We start from the raw sequence: 5,575 nt of genomic DNA, 5'->3' as shown, positions 1-5,575 counted from the left end.
TCTAATAAACTTAATATGATTCTTGAAAATCAAAAATCTATTTATGATAAGGCTGGTCTTGGTTACAACCCCTTAAAGAAATAAAAGTTTCTAAAAAATATCTTTGTAAACTCTTCAAACAATAAGTTCTCAAACACTACTTGCTTCAAATATGGTAGAATAGGTCACAAGTCATACACATGTCTCTCTAACAAATTCATTAATCCGAATGCAAAGAAAATATGGGTTCCAAAAGGAACCATTGTGACTAACCAAAAAAGACCCAAGAAAGCTTGGGTACCTAAAGTAAAAACTTGACTTTTGCTTGCAGGTGTGTCTAGCATCCCAAGGAGCAAACCAAAAATGGTATCTTGATAGCGGATGCTCGAGATACATGATTGATGATGAATCTCAATTCATCATACTTGATGCTAAAAATGGAGGGATGGTCACCTTTGGAGATAATGGCAAAGGAAAGATCATCGGTATAGGTAACATTGGTATCACTCCCTCCAAGTATATTGAAAATATTTTATTAGTAGATGGTTTAAAATATAATTTATTAAGCATCAGTTAATTTTATGATAAAGGATACAAAGTTATTATTGAATCTTCTGTTTGCATTGTAACTAGTCCTGTTAATGAAGGCATTAAATTTGTTAGGCATAGACATGGTAATATTTATATGGTAGATTTGAATGATCTATCCAAAATAAACATGCAATGCCTAGTATCCTTGAATGCCAAGATTAATGAGACTAGTTGGCTTTGGCATCATAGGCTTGCACATATTAGCATGCATTCACTTTCAAAACTCATTAAGAAAGAATTGATTATTGGTCTACCCAAATTGAACTTTGAAAAGGATAGAATTTGTGATGCATGCCAACTAGGTAAACAAACAAGAGTTTCATTCAAATTTAAAAATATTGTTTCAACTTCTAGGCCATTAGAATTATTGACATGGATTTATTTGGACCTACTAGAACTACTAGTCTAGGAGAAAAATGATATGGTTTTGTAATTATTGATGATTTCTCTCATTTTATATGGGTTTTCTTTTTGACACACAAGGATGAAACTTTTCAAGTTTTCTCTAAATTTTATCGAAGAGTCACAAATGAGAAAGATTTTTCAATTCAAAATATTCAAAGTGATCATGAAACCAAATTTGAAAACCAAGATTTTGAAAAATTTTGTGATGAAAAAAAAATAGGCCATAATTTTTCGGCACCTAAGACATCCCAACAAAATAGAGTAGTAGAAAGAAAAAATAGAACCCTTGAAGAAATGGCCCGTACCATGCTATGTGAAAGCAACCTTCCAAGATACTTTTGGATGGAAGCTATTAACACAGCATGTTACATATTAAATCATGCTTTAATTAGATAAATTTTAAAGAAAACTCCCTATGAGCTTTGGAAAGGAAGAAAACCAAACATTGCATATTTTCATATTTTTGATTGTCGATGTTTTGTGTTAAACAATGGTAAAGAAAGACTAGAAAAATTTGATGCAAAATCTGATGAAGTAATTTTTCTTGGTTACTCCTCCTCTAGTAAAGCTTTTAGAGTTTTCAACAAAAGAACCTTAGTAGTAGAGGAGTCAATACATGTTATCTTTGATGAAACTAATGATCTTCCTTCAAGGAAGAATGAAGGTTTTGATGATGCAGATCCTCTTATAGAAGAGATGAAGGAGATCACTCTAAAGAATTCAACAATTCAAGATGATGAAGAACATGAAGATAAACAAGATGAGGAAGGTGAAGTACGACAAGAACAATCTCAAGGTACAAATAATCTACCCAAAGAATAGAGGTATGATCACAATCACCCCAAAGAACTAATCATTGGTGATCCTACACATGGTGTAAGAACTTGTTCTTCACTTAGAGATGCATTCAATCATTTTACTTTTATCTCTTATCTTGAACCTAAAACTATAGACGAAGCTGAAAAAGATTATAATTAGATTAATGCAATGCAAGAAGAACTTGATCAATTTAAAAAAAATAATATATGGACCTTAGTATCAAGACCTAAAAACTATTCAATAATTGATACAAAATGGGTATATAGAAATAAATTGGATGAACATGGAAATGTAATAGGAAATAAAGTAAGATTGATTGCAAAAAGTTATAATCAAGAAGAAAGAATTGATTTTGATGAGACCTTTGCACCTGTTGCTAGATTAGAGGCAATTAGACTTCTACTTGCATATGTTTGCTTTATGAAATTTAAATTATTCCAAATGGATGTCAAAAGTACTTTTTTAAATGAATATATTACTGAAGAAGTTTATGTAGAACAATCCTCAGGTTTTAAAAATCATGCTTTTTCTAATCATATTTTTAAATTAAATAAAGCTCTATATGATTTGAAACAAGCACCCAGGGCTTGGTATGAAAGGCTAAATAAATTTTTACTCAATAATAGTTTTTCAAGAGAAAATATAGATACAACTCTTTTCATTAAAAGAAATCAAGATGATATATTAGTTATACAAATATATGTTTATGACATTATTTTTGGGTCTACTAATGAAACTCTTTGTCAAGATTTTGCAAAGCTCATGCAGGAGGAGTTCGAGATGAGCATGATGGAAAAACTTATATTCTTCCTCAAACTCCAAATCAAACAAACAAAGAAATGAATCTCCATCATCCAAAGTAAGTACACAAGAGAATTACTCAAAAGATTTAGAATGGAGAACTCCAAACCAATTGGCACACCCATGAGCCCAACATGTAAGCTTGATAAGGATAAAGAAGGTAAAAGTGTAGACTTAAAATTTTATAGAGGTATGATTGATTCTCTATTATATTTAACTGCTAGTAGACCTGATATTATGTTTAGTATTTGCCTGTGTACTCGCTTTCAATCAAATCCAAAAGAATCACACTTGAATGCAGTTAAAAGAATCCTTAGATATTTAAATGGTACATAAACTCTAGGATTATGGTATTCTAAGGACTCACTAATTGACTTAATAGGATATTCAGATGCTAATTTTTCTGGATATAAATTAAATAGAAAAAGTACTAGTAGAACTTGTTAATTTTTTGAAGTTAACCTAATCTCTTGGTTTAGCAAGAAACAAAATTCGGTAGCACTGTCTACGACCGAGGCCGAATACATTGCAGCCAAAACTTGTTGTGCTCAAATCTTGTGGATTAAGCAACAACTCAAAGACTTTGGTATCAAACTTAATGAAACTCCCATAAGATGTGATAACACTAGTGCTATAAATCTCACTAAAAATCCAATTCAACATTCTAGGTCAAAACATATTAAAATTAGGCATCATTTCATAAGAGAACATGTCCAAAATAAAGACATAATTCTTGACTATGTTTGTACTAAAAAATAATTAGCTGACATCTTTACCAAGACCTTAAGTGAAGACAGATTTTATGAAATTAGAAGAGAACTAGGAATCCTTAATCCATCTGCTTAAGTGTCTCTCTGATTTTAAGGTATCACTACCAAAAATTCTTTTAGCTTAATTTTCATTTTTTCTGTTGAGCTCAAAAGCCCAAAATTATCATTCTCATAATCAATTTTTGGGTAAACATCCTTCTCCTAATGTTTCAATTTTTTTTTCGAAATTGTTTCATCTTTTTTCTGAATTTCTCTGTGCCATGAGTCGACCCCCAGGGTCGACCCTAGGGTAAACTTGTAATATTGACTAAATCCTTCGGGCATTTTCTTTTTGTTGGAAATCTCTCCTTGAGCCGACCCAACTCTCCGACTTCTTCCTTCCATCGAACCAAAGGTCTTCCTCTCTTCATCCTCAAATCCAAGTTTTCCCTCAAGATCCCTCTCCCACCATCTCTCACCCTCTAAATCGCCCTCTTGGAACTAAGTTCCTCCCCTTCTCCTCCTTCATTTGGAACGATTCGAGCTTACCCTAGATTCTACCCATTTTCTCCAAACCGAGATTCCACTTCTCCAAAATCCTTATCTTTCCACTAAAAACCCTTCATTTCTCCCTCACATTTGCTCTCCTAAGTTCTGTGCTAGTCCTACCTGTGCAAATGGCTCCGAAGATGAAGCTTCGATAGAGGAGGAAATCAGTTCGTGGGTTGGAGGAAAGTGTGCGCCGAAAGAGACAAGCAACTGAGACTACTTCTGCTTCAAACCCTGCTCCTGCTTCAGCTCCAGCTACAACCCGATCACCAATTAGCGCTAGTAAGGTACCCCTCTCCGATAAGAAGGTAGAGCCCGGCAAAAATATTGATTTCAGATTTTTTGAAAAGGAAAGGTTCTCTATCGGATCAAAAATTAAGGACCAAGGTTGGGAATTCTACTGCTCCCTAAAAGAAAATACTTATGTGGATCTTGTTAGAGAATTTTACTTGAATTTGGGATACAGCAATGAAACAGTAAAATCCACAGTGAAGGGAGTTGACATTAGCCTAGATCCTATGCTTTTGAGGGAAATACTTCATTTACCTTGTGAGGGGTACACAAACATGAAACTCCCAAGTAAAGAGGAAGGAATAAATGTTATTCTAGGGAGAACCTTCACTGAAAGCCTGAACAAATTAGAGGCAAAGATTCTTTCCATTGAGATAAGACTGCTGCACCACATGGTAACTAAGTTATTTTTTCCTAGAAGTGGTAGACATGATCTTCTCTCTGGTTGGGACATCTGTATTATGTATCATGTTATTACCCAAACCTCCTTGAACCTCCCGGCATTGATGTTTGAGGCTATGAGAGAGACCTTGAAAAGATCCAAGGCACACTTGCCTTTTGGTATGGCTCTCACTTTAGTATTTAGGAGGTTCGGAGTTAGCTTTGAGGGGGAGGCAGTAGCTAGGCTATCTCACTCCGACACTATCAACCACCATACTTTGCACCGCATGGGATTTTTCAAAACTGATGGTGGTCGAACAAAAGGTGTGGATGAGAGAGCTGAGGATAGAGTAGAGGAGGAAGGACCATCCTCACCCCTCCGTGATCACAGAGCAGCTTCACCAAATATTCAGTTTATTTCTGATCACGAGACTGGCCAGTCAGAGTCTGCGAGGAGACATGCTTTAGTTCAGCAGCCGGACAGCAGAGCACATCCTTTTGAGATCAGATTGACTGATGATCAAATAGAGATGATATCTCAGCATGTAGCTTCCATACTATCTCGTCAGATGGGCACTTCAGCTTTTGCTCAAGGATCAACATCTCATGATGTATCTGATCAGACACTGATCCCCCACATCTCTACTATTTTCCAGATGATTTCAGATCAGTCAATATGCATTGAGCAGCTTGAGGGTTGTGTATTGAGACTGACTGGTAGAGTACTTGACTTGTAGGGGCAAGTGTTAGTCCTTGCCCATCCACAGCCACATGAGGACATCACTGAGGTCTCAGACCAATCTGCGGAGGCAGCCAGACTGCGAGGAGTCTTAGAGAGTGGTTTTGACTTTCTGAAGAGAGAGATCAGGGGCACTAGTGAACATGCTTCAACTTAGTTCAGTGCCCTGCTACAATCTGTTTCGAGAGCCTTGAACCTTCTGGACACCATCAGACTCTCACTCATAGCATAGTCCTTTGCTTCTCAGCCTTTAGGATCTTCTCACCCGTCC

Source organism: Elaeis guineensis, chromosome 1, assembly GCF_000442705.2.
Source record: "Elaeis guineensis isolate ETL-2024a chromosome 1, EG11, whole genome shotgun sequence".
NCBI classification, from domain to species: Eukaryota; Viridiplantae; Streptophyta; class Magnoliopsida; order Arecales; family Arecaceae; genus Elaeis; species Elaeis guineensis.
This window is presented reverse-complemented; position numbering follows the sequence as displayed.